The 17,692-nt window shown below is 37.7% G+C and overlaps 1 long non-coding RNA gene and 1 other non-coding gene across 3 annotated transcripts in view; one reads left to right on the top strand and one right to left on the bottom strand.

Annotated features, from left to right (window-relative positions):
• The window catches only part of LOC141585592 (uncharacterized), a 402,245-nt gene that overhangs the window by 37,137 nt on the left and 347,416 nt on the right, over positions 1-17,692 (bottom strand). The window lies entirely within an intron of this gene.
• Positions 7,193-7,333, top strand: LOC120368394 (U4 spliceosomal RNA). The gene has a single exon (XR_005582542.1). It is a non-coding gene; the product is annotated as a U4 spliceosomal RNA (small nuclear RNA).

Raw genomic sequence — 17,692 nt, 5'->3', positions numbered from 1 at the left:
TATTTAAGATTTGACCTTGCCCAAAACAGGCTTTGATCACTTCCACAGAAAGGGCATTTTAGAATACCAATGAAAATGGCCATATTTTGGTCATTAAATAAAAAATTATGAGGTAATCTTAAAAAATCTTTGGTTATAGCATCATCTTGAAAAGAAACAATTCTCAGATGTAAAGACTGAGAGAAAACAGGTTAGTATACTAAGATCATTGTGCACAATTCAAAATGAGTAATTAAAAGCAAGTGAGCTCTCAAAGGACCAACTAAAGGATTATATTATTTTTAAAGCTTTCCTGAAAGTATCCTCTTTACGTTATGCTATTTTTCTGAGCAAAGAGCAGCTGTATAAACACTACTATCACATTGTAGAGGGAAGGAGTAGGTAGTTGGGATATCTGACTTTCTGATGGCATAATAATGGGGGCTCTGGAAGGCTTATTTGAAAATAGTGGGGTTTGTTTCTTACCTCCTTAATGATACTTAACACTCCTTAAAGATACAAGACTTCTTTATTCAAAAGTTGGAATGAAGACTAAAAATGAAAATATTCTTTCTGACTTCCAGCTAAAATAAAGTATAGATGACTAATGTGACCATTTTCTGAATAGATTTTGGTAGGTGACAAAAGAATAGGGAAGCATTTTGGCTCAACCAGTAGATTAAATATTAGAATAACGAGGTTGTTGATTCCATGACAAAAGTCAACATCATAAATCTAGCCAACACAACTTCTGACTAAACCCGAGGATAAAGCCATAAATGTTCTCTAAAACAAACCTCTTTATTAGAAAAGAACTTTTTTGGTTGGGGTTTTCTAAGTTTTGTTTTCACTCTATTATTTTTAATCTACATTATAGGAAATAAAACATAATGTTGTTATGACTCTTCAAAGAAAGTTTTGCCATTTGGCTCCTACTTCTTTTGGCAGAAATAAAAGATATTTAACTTCAATAACATAAATATTTTCATTGAATTATTGAAAGTAACAAGCAGAAATGACATAACTCTTTACTTCATGAATAAAGGAATGGATGGATGAATAAAAATAATGAAGAAAGAAGCAGATACACAGTTTTAGAAATGGACACAGGTTTCTACATTGAGAGTTACGGAGAAAGAAGTGCACCTTTCAGAAAGGAATTGGCATAAAAAAGACTAAAGGTAAACAGTTGTTTTACATTTTTCCTTTGGACAAATGTTGGTTTATACTGGCAAAAAAAATGTTGGTTTATACTGTGCTTATTCTTTTCCAGTTTATAGTTTAAGTCTACAAATATTTTTCTATTTAATCCAATGAACTAAATAGTGGATGATTATGATGCAAAGCTTAGGCACTTTGCAAAAGTCACGTTCTCAAAGATAACTTCTTACTTCCTAATTGACAAGTTAATTCGAACTTTCTCAATTCTTACCCTCCTTGTCTTTTTTATAAAAATTGACCCTCTTGATTTCCTCATTATTGAAGACTTTTGTAGTTTCTGCACCACTTTCCTCTCCTGCTGCTGTTCCTTTGATGACTTCTCTTTCTAGGCTGCCTCCAGTGATACATACAGCTCTGGTTTATCCTGTCCTTTTCAGTTCCTTGAAGCTTCCATTGGCTCCCATCCTTTCAGCAAACCCTCTAGATTAAAGGCTATGTTTTGTGTCCTTGGTCTGTTTTCTGAACTTCTGTTTCACATTTTCAACTCTGGAATGAGCATTTCTGACTGGAAACTACATTGATGATTCACATTGAATAATAAAAATTGTTAACCTCTATGAATTGGCTGCCCTGTTTGGCTTCCTTTGTTTTATAAAGGCATCTTTCAAAAAATATACTTGTTGAGTAGTAGAATGAGCTGCATTGGGAGTGACCAGAAGGTGAAAAATAACTAGGTCTTTGAGGGGTTAACCTAAAAACAAATAACAGTAAGAAGTCTGGCCAAATCTTATTCTATATTCCAGTGATATTAAAAGTTCTAGAAGATGGTCTCATATTTATAGTATTGTTTTGATTATTTTGTTATTGTTTTTATGTTTCTGTTGGTCCTGAGAAATTTATCAATCCGAAACACAGAGAGTAAGATAAGAATGCAGTCATAGATAAAATAAATCAGGTTCTAAGTGAAAGCAAGTAACTTAACTTCCCTGAATGCCACACATCATGGGTTAAAAAATATGGGACAATATATGAAGTTTTTGTAGGGATTAAAAGTAATATACACACACGTGAGGAGATTGGATGTTGCCACTTCTTTCTAACAACAAGTAAAAGGCTAAACAGACTGAAAAATTAACAACTCTTTTTTGGACCCACAAGAGAGGTGAGGACACAGGGCAAACCACAAACATTAAGACTGGAGAGAGAGACAGGTGAATACAAGGAACCATTCCTTATGAGAACACAGATTCACAAGCAGAAACTGTCACAGGAACTAGTGCCAGAGTAGGAAAATCTGAACTGTAACTGATGAATCGCTGCAGGTGAAGTGTGGACAAGACTGAAAATTAAAAATAACTCCAGGGAGATGCAACCATAGAAGGGTCTGTATGTTTTTGTGAGTTTTACTTCTAGAGCTCAACCAGGTTCTCATAGTTAATATTGGAGAAAAATTTCCTTTTACTTATGCAGGACAGAGGTGAAAAAAAACAATTATACAATTTCAAAATATGCCAGAGCACACCACTCTTATTAACAAGTACTGCCCTCAAGAGAACTATTTATCCGGAGCTAACCTGCTTCAGTTTTATCAGAGCCTAACTGACTTGGGGAAAAGAAAATATCCAACTTCAGCCTACTGTAACTATCTGTTCCCTCTGAGGGGGTGGAAGAATTGAGGAGCACTTATGAAGTCCACTGTCCAGAGTCACCAAAAGACTGAAGCCTAATCACAGGACTTATTTATGTACCAAACACCACCTTCCCACCACCATACCACTACATTACTAAAGGCCTATTAACAGCAGTTTCTTTTACCAGTGTATCATGTCCACCTATCAATAAAAAATTGTGAAGCATACCCAAAGGCAAAAAACACAATTTGAAGAAACAAAGCAAGTATTGGCATTGGACATTGAGAGAGAGAGAGAGGGGACAGAGAGAAAACACACAGAACACCCAGCTAGAATTCTGTATCTTGTGAAGTTATTCTTTAAAAGTTAAGAAAAATAAAAACTATCACGAACAAAAAATGATGAAATTTGAAAACTGTTGTCAATTATCTGCCATTCAAGAAATGTTAAAAGAAGTTCTTTAGAAAGAAGAGAAATAATCTGGGTTAGAAACTCAGATTTTTATAAAGAAAAGAAGAGCAAAGAGGGAATACATGAAGTTTACACTGTAAGTTTTTATTTTCTTATTCTTAATTGATTTAATAGATAAAAATTTGTTCAAAATATAATAGCAACACTGTATTTTGTTATGTATGGTTTTATATAGATTATGCATGTTACATACAAGTGAAATGAATGACAGCAATGATATATGGTACAAGAGGGAGAAATTAGAATTGTTTTATTATAAGGTACTCATACTACCTGTGTAGTCTTTATTTAAGAGTGGATTCGGATTATTTATAAATGTTATTGCAAACTCTAGGGCAACGATTAAAAGAGTTCTTTAAAAAGAGGTATAACGGCAAAAATCAACTCAAGATCAATCAAAGACTTAAAGCTCAGACGTGAAACCATACAAATTCTAGGAGATAACATCAGAGAAACCCTTCTAGACTTTGGCTTAGGCAAAGACGTCGTGACCAAGAGCCCCAAAGCAAGTGTAACAAAAACAAAGATAAACAGATGGGAGTTAATTAAACTAAAATGCTTCTGCACAGCAACAGAATGGGAGAAAATCTTCACAATCTATACATCTGACAAAGGACTAATGTCCAGAATCTACAAAGAATTCAAACAAATCACAGGAAAAAAACAAGCAATGCCGTCCAAAATTGCAATAAGCACACGAATAGACAATTCTTAAGAGAAGACATACTAACGGCCAACAAGCACTTGAAAAATGCTCAACATCACTAATGATCAGGAAAATGCAAATCAGAACCACAATGCTGCAAGAATGTTAATCAAAAAATTAAAAAATAATAAATGTTGACAGGGATGTAGTAATAAGGGAACACTTTGGGTAGGAAAGTAAACTATGGAAAACAGTGTGGATATTCCTTGAAGAACTAAAAGTAGGCCTACCATTTGATTCAGCTATTCCACTACTAGGTATCTACCCAGAGGAAAGGAAGTCATAATATAAAAAAAAAACTTGCACATGCATGTTTATAGCAAATTATATGTGTGTGTGTGTGTGTGTGTATGTGTGTGTGTTTTTTTTTTGTGTGTATATATATGTATATACATATACATACATATATGTATATACATATGCATATATGCACACACAAATATATATATATATACACACACACACATACATACATATGCCATGAGATACTACTCAGCCATAAAAAGGAACAAAATAATGGAATTCACAACAACCCAAATGGAATTGGATGCTGTTATTCCACGTGAAAAGAATAAAAAACCATACATCATGTGTTCTCACTCATTGTTAGGAACTAAGCTATGAGAACACAAAGCCATAAGAATAATACAGTGGACTTTGGAGACTCGGGAAAGCCTGGGAGGGATGTGAGGGATAAAAGACTACATATTGGGTACAGTGTACACTGCTCAGGTGATGGTTTCACCAAAATATCAGAAATCACCGCTTAAGAACTTATGTATGTACCAGACACCACCTGTTTCCCAAAACCTATTGAATAAAATATAAATTTAAAAAAGAATAAACTGTGTTCTAACTGAAAAAGAGAAGTATAACTGATATAAAGGAAAGATCAAATTATATAAAATGCTCAACTAAAACCACCAATGTAGAAAAAAAATGGAAGACAAAACATAGGAGCAATAAACTAGGGGTAACAAATAGAACATGGTAAGAAATATGGTAGATATTAATACAATTATGTCAATAATTACTTTGAATGCCAATGGCTTAAATGTACCAACTAAAAGAAATTGAGTGGATCAAGGGCCAGGCTCATTTATATCGACATGTTATACCCCCCTGCTCCCACTCCACGCACTCCCACAATGCTTCTAGACTGAGACAGAGAGCAATCTGAATGTTTTTCGAGGGCAACTCTTGAGTCCAAGGGGAACTACAAATCTTGGGCTCCAGAGCAGACCAACTCCAGCACCATAGCCCCAGTAGAGGCCACAGTTGTGGTGTCTGGGAGTTGTAAGACTGTTCCACCACCCCCACCCTTGTTCGACAGGGCTTGGTGCCAGCTTATGACCCAGTGTCCTGCTTCATCCTGAACTCAGCCGGCCACCTTACCCCTTCCCTCACTGGCAGCTGAGCTCCCAGCTAAGCAGTTTCCCTTTTGTGTGAACTCAGTTGGAGGGCCCAGTCTCCTGATGCCCCAAGAAACACCACCAATGGCAAAGCATGTGACTCCACCCACCTGCCACTGATAGCCAGGAGGAACACTTGCTAGAGCTTCCAGCTCAGTGGTTCCAGATCTGTGTGAATGCAGCTTAGCAGGTGGGGGTGCAGTCTCCTGTTGTCCCAGGAAACACCTAGAGAGCAGAGTGTTTTACCTTACCCGACCCTGCCACGAGTAGCCAGGCAGGCAATGCCTGCTAGAGCTTTTGGCCCAGCAGTCACACTTCTGTGTGAATTCAGCTGGCAAGTGGTGCCTCCTGTTGTCCCAGTGTATTAATATGTTCTCACATTGCTATGAAAAAATACCTGAGACTGGGTACTTTACAAGGGAAAAAGGTTTCATTTACTCACGGTTCCATATGTCTGGGAAAACCTCAAGAAACTTATAGTCATGGCAGAAGGTATCTCTTCACAGGGTGGCAGGAGAGAGAATGTAGGCAGGGGAAAGGTCAGATGCTTATAAAACCATCAGATCTAGTGAGAACTCTCACTAACACAAGAGCGGCATGGGGGAAATCACCCCCTTGATTCAATTACCTACACCTGCTCCAGCCCTTGACACGTGAAGATTATTACAATTCAAGATGAAATTTGGGTAGAGCCACAGAGCCGAACCATATCGTTCTGTCCCTGGCCCCTCCCAAATCTCATGTCCTCACAGTTCAAAATATAATCATACCATTCCAACAGTCCCGCAAAGTCTTAACTCATTCCAGCATTAACCCAAAAGTCAAAGTCCAAAGTCTAATATGAGACAAGGCAAGTCCCTTCTGCCTAGGAACCTGTAAAATCAAAAGCAAGTCAGTTACTTTGTATCTACAATGGGGGTACAGGCCTTGGGTAAATGCACCTGTTCAAATGGGAGAAATTGTCAAAACAAAGGGGCTACAGGTCCCATACAAGTTCAAAATCCAATAAAGCAGTGATTAAAACTTAAAGTTAAAAAACAATCTCCTTTGACCTCATGTATCACATCCAGGACACACTGATACAAGAGAGGATTCCAATGGCCTTGGGCAGCTCTGTACCTATGGCTTTGCAGGGTATACTTCCCCTCCCAGCTGCTTGTACAGGCAGGTGTTGAATGTCTGCGGCTTTTCCAGGCACATGGTGTGGCTCTGCCATTCTGGAGCCTGGAGGACAGTGGCGCTCTTCTCACAGATTCACTAGACAAGTGGCCCAGTGGGGACTCTATGTGTGGGTTTCAATTCCACATTTCCTTTCTGTACTCCCCTAGCAGAGGTTCTCCATGAGGGCTCTGCCCCTGCTGCAAACTCTGCCTGAATATCCAGTCATTTCTATACATCCTCTGAACCCTAGGTGGAGGTTCCCAAACCTCAATTCTTGACTTCTGTGCACCTGTAGGACCAACATCATGTTGAAGCTGCCAAGGCTTGGAGCTTGTACCCTCTGAAATAATGGCCTGAGCTGTATCTTAACCCTTTTTAGCCATGGCTGGAACAGCTGGGATGCAGGACACCAAGTCCTGAGGCTGCACACAGCAGGGCGGCCCTGGACCCAGCCCATGAAATGATGGAGATATGCCCTGGAGATATTTTCCCCCATGGTCTTTGTGATTAATATTTGGCTCTTGTTACTTAAGCAAATTTCTGCAGCCAGCTTGAATTTTCCCCCCCAAAATGGATTTTTCTTTTCTGTTGCATCTTTAGGCTTCTAATTTTTCAAACTTTTAAGCTCTGCTTTCTTTTGAATGCTTCGCTGCTTAGAAATTTCTACTGCTAGCTTTGTGCAGTGGCAGTATCATAGCCAATGAGGTTTATCTGAGGTGCAATTATTGCTAATTGATAACTTTTCCCAATACCCCGCCATGACGACTTGAAATATAGTCGGTATTTGCAATTTTTGACAGTCTCTATGGAGACTGAATATATATATATATATATATATATATATATATATATATATATATATATGAAATTTCTACTGCTAGATGCCCTAAATCACCTCTCTCAAGTTCAAAGTTCTGAAGATCTCTAGGGCAGGGATAAAATGCCACGACTCTGTTTGCTAAAGCACAGCAGAAGTTACCTACATTCCAATTCTCAACAAGTTCCTCATATTCATCTGAGACCACCTCAGCCTGGACTTCATTGTCCATATCACTGTAGGCATTTTGGTCAAAGCCATTCAATAAGTCTCTAGAAGTTCCAAATTTTCCCATAGCTTTCTGTCTTCTGAGCCTTCCATGTCTCTAGGAAGTTCCAAACTTTCCCACATTTTTTCTGTCTTCTTCTGAGCCCTCCAACCTTTTCCATCCTCGGCCTGTTACCCAATTCCAAAGTCACTTCCACACTTTGAGGTATCCTCATAGCAGCACCCCACTCTCAGTACCAATTTACTGTATTAGTCAATTCTCATGCTACTAGGAAGAAATAACAGAGACTGGGTAATTTATAATGGAAAGAGATTTAACTGACTCAGTTTTGCATGGCTGGGGAGGCCTCAGGAAACTTACAATCATGGCAGAAGATACCTCTTCACAGGGTGGCAGGAGAGAGAATGAGTGCAAGCAAGGGAAATGCTACCCATGGACCAACTGGCATACATTTCCTCCCCTCTGAAGGCCATAAAAGCCCGGGCTTGGCCATAGTTAAGCAGATGACAGACGACCAGCTGCAGAGAGGAGCTACCCTATCTGCTGATAGCAGGAGACACTGGGATGGCCATCAGCAGAGAGGAGCAATCACTCCAGGGCCTCCTCTCTGCTAGGAGCTGAACACTCCTAGCTGGGACACCCTGGCTGTTGAAAGGAGTTATCCACTGGGGGTCTCTCCTGTGAGCTGTTCTATTGCTCAATAAAGCTCCTCTTCATCTTGCTCACTCTCTACTTATCTATATACCTCATTATTCTTGGTTGCAGGACAAGAACTAGGAACTCGATGAAAGGCAGAGCTAAAAGAGTATAACACAAGTGGCTGAAACATGTCCCTTGCTTGGCACATTGCAGAGAAAGAGAAGAGAGAAGACCTGCAACCCTTTAGGGAGCCCACACTTAAGAGCTCCCCAAGCCAGGGCTGTGACTCCTTCTTTGGGGTCCTGCAGTGCCTGGCATCTCCAAGATTCTGGGTGTCAATGCATTCCCAGGTGCCAGCTGAGGAAGCTGCTTGTGGAGCACCTAATCCAGCTGAAGCCTTGCAGAGACCTGACACCCCTACTGGCACCTGGATCTTCCTGCTTTGCTGCAACAGCCTGTGTGCCTGACTGTGGAGTGGCCTAACCCCACACTCACTCACATACTCTTTGCTCTTCTACATATGACTTGCCCTTGGAAGGTGTGGGATCCAGGTCGGTAGTGTGAGCTGAGCATAGCCTGCCAGGCCGAGTGGGCAGAATGAGCCCAGTCGGCCCCAGCAAAACTCAGCAAAGGCACCACCAGCCAGAGGTTTCAGGCCAGAAAAGTGACACGCCAAAGATCCTGCAACATAACCTGCCAATAAATAATGATGCCATTATCCAAGGAAGGAAAGAGGACACTCATAGTTTAGCGTTTGTTTTATAACATGTTCAATAACCTTTCTTTTAGAAGGATGTATGGAAAGAGAGAAGCCAAAGCCATCATGTGAAAAAGGCAATACTTTATGTTTTATTCACATTAATTCTTGGAAACAGCAGGAAGCAATTATCAGTTGGAGAGAATGTACTAAGCATAAAAGTTTTATGAGTGACTGTATATACAATAACTTATGACATTAGATTCTGGCAGTTCCAATTTGCAGTCCTCCATTTTTAATTGAAACAAAAAAAATTTATGGGAATGGAAAGCAAAACATTTGGGAAAACTTCAAGGCTTTTTTGATATCATATCACACTGTTACACATTCTCACACTATTATTTGAGATTCACTCAGTTATATTTAAGGAAACACAATTTAGGAAATAACCTATTTCCTAAACAGGTTACTTAGGAAATAAAAAAAAAAAAATAGCTGGGCATGGTGGCACGTGCCTGTGGTCCCAGCTACTCAGGAGGCCGAGGAAGGAGAATCACTTGAACCTAGAAGGCGGAGGTTGCAGTGAGCCACGGTGTGCCAGTGCACACCAGCCTAGACAACAGAATGAGTCTGTCTCAAGAACAAGTAAAGAAACAAACAACCACTATTTAATTCAGTGACACTTTCTCAAGTGTTAAAATAGTATACTTGAATAGGAAACTATTTTAAATCAAGTCCTCAAAAGTAATTACAACAAAACCACAAACTGATAAATGGAATCTGATTAAACTAAAAAGCTCTTTCATGGCAAAAGAAACTATCAACAGAGTAAACAGACAACACACAGAATGGGAGAAAATACTTGCAAACTATGCATCTGAGAAAGGTCTGATAGCTGTAATCTATAAGAAACTTAAATCAACAAACAGAAAACAAATAACAGCATTAAAATATGGGCAAAGAACATGAATGGACATTTCTCAAAAGAAGACATACAAGCAACCAACAAATGTATAAAAAATGCTCATCACTAATCATTAGAGAAATGCAAATAAAAGCCTCAGTGAGACATTGCCTCATACTAGCTAGAATGGCTATATTAAAAAGTCAAAAAATAACAGATGCTGGCTGGGTTGCAGAAAAAAAGGGAATGTTTATACATGGTTGTTGGGAATGTAAATTAGTTTGACCCCTGTAGAAAGCAATTTGGAAATTACTCAAAGAACTGAGAACTACCATTTGACCTAGCAATCTCTCTCTCTCTCTCTCTCTCTCTCTCTCTCTCTATATATATATATATATATACACACACACACATATATATGTGTATATATATATATATATATATATATATATACACAATACCAAATATATGTATATATATTTAAAAGATAATAAATTATACTACTAGAAAGACACATGCCCTAGCAGAAATCAACCTAGGTGCCCATCAATGGTGGACTGGATAAAGAAAGGGTGAAACGTATACACCATAGAATACTACACAGCCATAAAAACAATGAAATCATATCCTTTGTGGCAACATGGATACAGCTGGCAGCCATTATTCTAAGTGAATTAATGCAGGAACAGACAACCAAATACCACATGTTCTCACCTTTAAGTGGAAGCTAAACATTGAACCCACGTGGACATAAACATGGCAGCAATAAAGATTGGGGACTACTAGAGGTGGTAGAGAGGGAGGAGGGCAAAGCCGGAAAAACCATGTATTAGGTACTATGTCTCATATCTGGTGACAGGATCCTCTGTATCCCAAACCTCAGCATCATGCAATATTCCCACGTAACAAACTTGCACATGTATCTCCTGAAACTAAAAGTTGAAATTATTTAAAAAATAAAAATAAAAGAAGCCCCTTTGGAGAGTCTTAGAAAGGGGAATGACCTATATGTATTCACTTTTCAGTTTTTTGCTTAACTATGAAAATAGATTATATTAATACTTCTAATTAAAGCCAATTTAAAAATATTTTAAAAGTAAACAAACAAAAAATAGGCACTTATAATGAATGAAAAATAAATTTAAATATTAACAAAATTTTCAAAATGACATATATTTCACTCACAGATCTGAAAGTGTGTAGTTGAGGGCAAACCATTTAATCATTATCATTCACAGTTTCTGTATCAGTAGGATAAAGATCATAGTTCTTTTCACAGAATCATCATGAGGAGCAAATCCAATGATGTATGTAAAAGTTCTCTGTGAAAACTGTAAAATACTCAAGAATATAACAAAATATATTTATACAATAAATCTTCAGCTACAATTTCATGAAACAAATTGGCATTTATTGAACAGCTTCTCTATGCTAAGATATATTTTGTATGCTATTATTTTACTCTGTATCAACCCTTGAAATAGATGCTATTTTTTAGTTTGATAGATAAAAAAGACAATGAAGCTCAGAGAAATCTATTTAAATTTCTCTTGATAATGTGACAAACAAGTGGGAAAACAGAACTCAAAACTACATTTCTTGGTAATGATTTTACCAATGGACTTTACATAATGCATTTGGTAGTCATAGAAAAGAAAACCATTCTCCTCATTTGTGATAACTTGGATGAGAAAGAATGAGAACTAGGAGACAGAAAGAACCTAATGGATTGGAATGATGACATGACTTCTATTCCAGGCAATGAGGTAGTCCAGGTGAGACAGAATTGTATAGCAAAGGTTTTATAACCTGTGATCAGATTTGGGGCTAGATGAAGACTTTGAGGGCAATCAGGAAGGATGCTAAGCTTGTCACCTTGTGTAAGTTAATAATTGGTATCCCTTCAAACATTTATTCTTTAAGTATTTGATTAATAATTTCAGGGTCTTGCAGCTTAACAGCTGTGTAGAGAAGAAATAAAGAAACCCCTTATCATTAGGTGATAGGGATCACTCTCTCCTCTCTTGTCCAGAAAAAATTGAATTTGCCACAAATTTAGATACTCCTTTTAGCAAAAGCAAAGCACTAAAATTTGCCAGAGCAATTTAGTCTGAGTTTGTCTGAGGGGTATGTGCGTGTTTGTGTGTGTGTCTGTGAATGTGCATGTGTGTATGTGTGTGTGTCTGCACATGCAGCAGGAGGGAAGGAGTGGGTGAACTTCTCTCTATCTCATTTTAAATTACTCTCTAGGAGAGAAGTTTGAATAAATAAATTTTACTTTAATACTACATTAGTAATCTACCACCTCTTATGGATTATTGTTCCAACAATTCCTTGTTTTATTCTTAATCAACTCTTGTCAGGAAATTAAAATTTGATTCAAATCAGACAACTGGGAAATTTTGAAGTTTTGAGAGCAAAGTATGGTGGAAGATGCATACAAAGTGATTTTAGAAGTACAACACTGGACAGGGTGAGATAGAGTGGAAATGGAAGCTAAGACACTGCATACACAGAACTCATCAGGGCCAATGATTAGCAGGGTTTACATGGAAGCAAAAGAAAACAAAACAAACCCTCTGAATTTTAGACCTGTTTCTTCCTCTTACAAGCAATGTGATTTTAGGTAAAACTCTTATTACAGTTTCATCATCTAAACCCTAGGGATTAATATGCAGTGTTTTTCACACACACACACACACACACACACACACACACACACACACACACAGACACACACCCCCACACAGCATTTATCTTATAGCAAGGACTAGGTACTTTACAAATACTACCTCATTTACTCCTCATAATAACCCTATGGAATAGGTGCTATTATTATTGCATTTTGTAGATGAGGTAACGAAGTACAGAAAGTCAGTTCATATAGCTAATAAGTGGCAGAACTGATATTGGAACTCTGGCAGTCTGTTTCTAGAATCTGTGTTAACCATTGGTTGTGGCACTTAGCCAATCTACAGAAGTGCTGTGAAGATTAAGTGGAACAGCTTACATTTTCCAGAAGATAATTTGTTTAATAGCTTTTTAAAAAAATTGCTTTCTACATATTAAGTTTTTGTGGACCCTTTGAGACTCTGGTAAAATCATGAACATTATATACCAGCAATATACACAGATATACATAACATAAAAATTTACATACCATTTCTAAGACTTCAAAGACCTCCAAAACTCCACTCATGGACATCAAGTTAAAAAAAAAAGCCTGAATTTAACTTGGTTGGGTTTCCTTAATCTCACTCTCTTCCAACTAGAAATCTGACAGTGAAAACAGTGATCAGCTTCCCAGCTTCCAGTTCTAAGGGCTGAGAGGCCTACATATAATTTAAGGATAGGTTCCTACCACTTCAAATTGCTTAACTATATGTTATTCTGAAGTCCTGGTTTGAAGTTGCTTTGGAAGTATAAATTTAGAGCTAAAAATGGAGTGGATAGAGAAACAGTTTGGTCAAAGTCTTTGGTCTTTGTAAAATCCAAAATATTTGGAAAATAGTCTGGAGGGGTTGGTGGTACTTAGCCATTCTTAGTGCCACGAATCACATCTTGTCAGCTCTTGCTGATTTGCCATTGACCTCAATGACCTCTATGTCCCTTCTTCATCAAAGCACACTAGGAGAGTGAAAGGATGGCATCATTCGGGACCACATTAGAAAAAACCATTTCTACCAGTTGTACATTTTACCATTTTTTTTATTCCACTTAAAAATCTTGACAAAGATTTATCAAGTTACATGAAAACCCACTGTGATTCAAGTGAACAAGTTCTGTAGAGAAAACCCACTGAACAATCTACTGTGGCTGCAATAGCTGTTCATGTTCTTCTTAGCAGACACAACAACAAACCTCATTGTTAACCACTGGTTATTGAGTATGATTTGATATTTATTTAAAAATAGGTATTTTATCATGTACATTAAAATAATAGGAACAGTTATAAAAGAGTAAATTTGCTTAGCTCAAAGTATGCCTCAGATTCTTTAATATATTAGTGCTTTTCCTCTGCTACACATTCAGGTCAACTCAACTTGTTTGTTCATTCATTCATCCATCCATCCATTTACTCACTCAACATGTATTTATTAACTATAATACTTTATGGAAATATGAAAACTTTTTTTAAAAAAGGAACAGATAATAAATATTTTAGACTCTACAGAGTCTAAGGTGCCCATCACAAATACTCAATTCTATAATTGTAGCCTGAAAGCAGCCATAGACAATGCTTAAACGATTGGGCATGGCTGTGTTTCAATAAAATTTTACAAAAGCAATGGCAAATTGCCTGTAAGCCATAGTGGCAACTCCTACTTCCAATAAATAGATGCTTAGGCTCTGCATATACTGAAAAATTATTTATAATGTGTAACTTCTGGTCAACACATTCACAATCTCCTTGGAAGAAATAGAGGATTCAGTTCTTCTAGCAAGAATTACTGGTTGTAAAGAAAGTACAGGAAACTCTAGAGAACCCTGATTGCAACCTACTTAGACTTTGCATTGTAATGCATTGTGAGATCCAATATTTTATCTGGTTCTCATGTAAGTCTACTCTGAATGTGACCTATGTACATTTACGTAAATTTACCTACACAAGCTTGAGACAGCTACCAATACAGTAATACTTACCTGTAAGAAAGTACTTAAGTTAAAGCAAATACTTAATGATTCTTTTCATTTTTTCACTCACTGAAAATCAGGCATTTCAAAATAACACAGGAATGTCAATATCTTTTATATTAAATAACTAGACAATTTAGCCAAAATCTTATTCTGAAACTTTGCTTAGAATATTGTTCAAACTAAAGTAAAGAAATTTTATTTTAAAGTAAATTAAAGTAGGATAAATTTAAAGAACAATGAAAAGACTACAAACATCACTACTACTATGTGAAAATTAAGTGATACCTCGTAGAATGTTTATTCCATTTCACAGAGTATCAAAAATTCTCATGGGAACAGAGATTACAGTACTTTGAGGAAAACTTTCAGTTTATAATTTTTTGACAAGTGCAATTCATTACCAGAAAAAGAATATTTTGAAAAGAATTTTGTTCTTTTTCTTAACATGAACCACAAAGTGTTTTTGTCTTTTCCTAGATACAGGCCTACATACATTAATTTTATGTAAAACCAGCTCCCTCTAGTGATAACAATAATGTTTTCACCAAGAAACCAACAGGCTTTCTAGATTATTCATATAAAACCCTTTAAAATTGAATCTCAAAATAAACACTTGAGAAGATCGACTTTTATTACCAAGGATAAAAATTCTACTAACCTTCCAAGTCACTTGTTAATGGTCTTTCTTAGCTTAATGCTCCTTTAAAACATGGCAATATGGGGGGAAACCTTGGTGTTCAACATGTTTGTTCTCTTTGCTCACTGGGAAAGCCAGGCCCAGAAATAAAAATTCACTCTTGTACGTTCAATAAATCAGTCTATGGTTTCTTTTAAAAAAATCCAATAAAGAAGTTTATGATTCAATGGAAAGATACGAATTTTTAAATGCTAATTTTTGTATACAGACACAAATGTCATTATTTAAATTGGTATGTTAAATATCCAATTGCTTTCTTTGATATCACTGAAGATTAAACCTGAATTGTGTAACTTTAGCAATGTAAAACATCAGACAGCTGTTGGAGAATGAAGTCCTCACTGGAACTCCTGAAGTTTGGCTATGGTTGGTATGATGTAGAAGAGTAGTTGATAAATTTTTCTGGAAAATACTAGTTAGCAAATATCTTAGGCCTTACAGGCCATGTGGTCTCTGTTGCAAAAATTCAGTTTCACTGTTGTAACATGAAAGCAGATATAGGTAGTACGTATATAAGTGAGAATGTCTGTATTCTCTTAAAAGGTAATTTTCAGAAAAAGATAAGCTCATCACTCTTATACAGAAATAAAACATGTGTTAAGTATTTTGTTTTACTCATATGAGGGAACAGGCAAATGCTGCTATAAATGACTCAAAGAAAAAGTCAACAAGTACAAATTTATATTGTGTAAAGGAACTGAATTGCAAATTAAAGCAAAACGTTTTTCCCAGGAAGGGATAGGATGTCAACAAAACTACACTGGATATGAAACTAGATAGAAAATCAGTAAGGATACAGAAAAGTAAATAATCAAATAACTTGACTTAATTCCACTTAAAAGAATCTACCCAAACAGAGCAGAATGTATACTTCGCAGGGGCACACAGAACATTTACAAGGATAAAACATACACTGAATCCTGTATTTTCAAATAGCCTATCTCTAGGCTTACTAATTCTTTCCTCTGCTTGATTCATTCTGCTATTAAGACACTCTAATGCATTATTCAATATGGGAATTGCATTTCTCTGCTTGATTATTTTTTAATTATTTTATTCTCTGTGTTAAATTTATGTGATAGAATTTTGAATTCTTTCTCTGTATTATCTTGAATTTCATTGAGCTTCCTTAAAACAACGATTTTGAATTCTCTGTAAGATGACATATTCTGGGATACTGACATTGGTCTCTCGTGCCTTATTTAATTAGTTTGGTGAGACCATGTTTCCCTGGATGGTCTTGATGTTTGTGGATTTAATTGGTGTCTGGGCATTGAAGAGTTAGATATCCACTGTCTTCACAGTCTGGACTTCTTTTACTCATCCTTTGTGGGAAACTTTTTAGGTATATGAAGGGACTTGGGTGTTGTGATCTAAGTTTTTGGTCACTACAGCCAGATCTGCATTAGAGGGCACTCTGAACCCAGTAGTGATATGACTCTTTCAGTCTTGTAGAGGTATTGCTTTGGTGGTCTTCAGTAAGATCTGGAAAAATTCTCTGGCAGAGACTCTTGTTCTCTTTCCTTACTTTCCCCCAAAGAAAACGTTTCTCTCTGTGTGCTGAGCAGCCTGGAGCTGGGGTAGAGGTAACACAAGCACCCCCATGGTCACCACCGCAAGGACTGCTGGGTCAGACCTGAAGCCAGAACAACACTGGGGCTCAGACAAGACCTGCTGTAACCCCTACCTGGCTACTGTCTATGTTTACTCAGGGCTCCAATGCTCTGCAATCAGCAGGTGGAAAATCCAGCCAGTCTTGTGTCTTTCCCTTAATGGCAGCAAGTTACCCCAGACCCAGGCTGATCCGGAGATGCCACTGGGGAGCCGGGGCCCAAAGTTAGGAAATTAGAAATCTACCTGGTGCTCTATTCTGCTGTGGCTGAACTGGCAGCAAAACCACAGGACAAAGTTCTTTCTACTATCCCCTTCTCTTTCTCCAGGCAGAGGAGTCCCTCCTCATGGCCACCACTACCACAGGCCCATGGGAATACTGCCAGGCTACAGTTTATGTTCATTTAAGGCCCAAGAGCTCTTAAGTCAGGTGGTGGTAAGTTCTGCCAGGACTGAGACTCACCCTTCAGGGAAGTGGGCTCCCCTCAGGTATGGCAGGTCCAGAAATGCCATCTAAGAGCCAAAGCCTGGAATCAGGAACCCGAAGAGCCTGCTTGGTGCTCTACCCTACAGTGGCTGAACTGGCACCTAAGCCACAAGACCAAGTCCTCTTTATATTTTCCTCTGCTTTCCTCAAGCAGAAGGAGTCTGTCCTCACAGCCACCACAGCTGGGAATGTTCTGGGTCATACCTGTAGCCAGCACATTTCAGAATCTCACCCAAAAACCATGGTATGAACTACCTCACTACTGCTGCTGATTATCAGGGCCCAAGTGTTCTTTAGTCAGCAGGCAATGCATCTTGCCAAGACTAGTTCTTCCCTTCTAGCCCAGAGTATGTCTAGAAATGTCATCCAGGAGCTAGGGCCTCATGGCTGTGTCCGGTGCCCTGTCCTACTCTGGCTGAGCTTGTACTCAAGTTGCATGGCAAAGTCCTCTT

Source organism: Saimiri boliviensis, chromosome 9 (assembly GCF_048565385.1).
Source record: "Saimiri boliviensis isolate mSaiBol1 chromosome 9, mSaiBol1.pri, whole genome shotgun sequence".
Taxonomy (NCBI): Eukaryota; Metazoa; Chordata; class Mammalia; order Primates; family Cebidae; genus Saimiri; species Saimiri boliviensis.
This window is presented reverse-complemented; position numbering and strand designations above follow the sequence as displayed.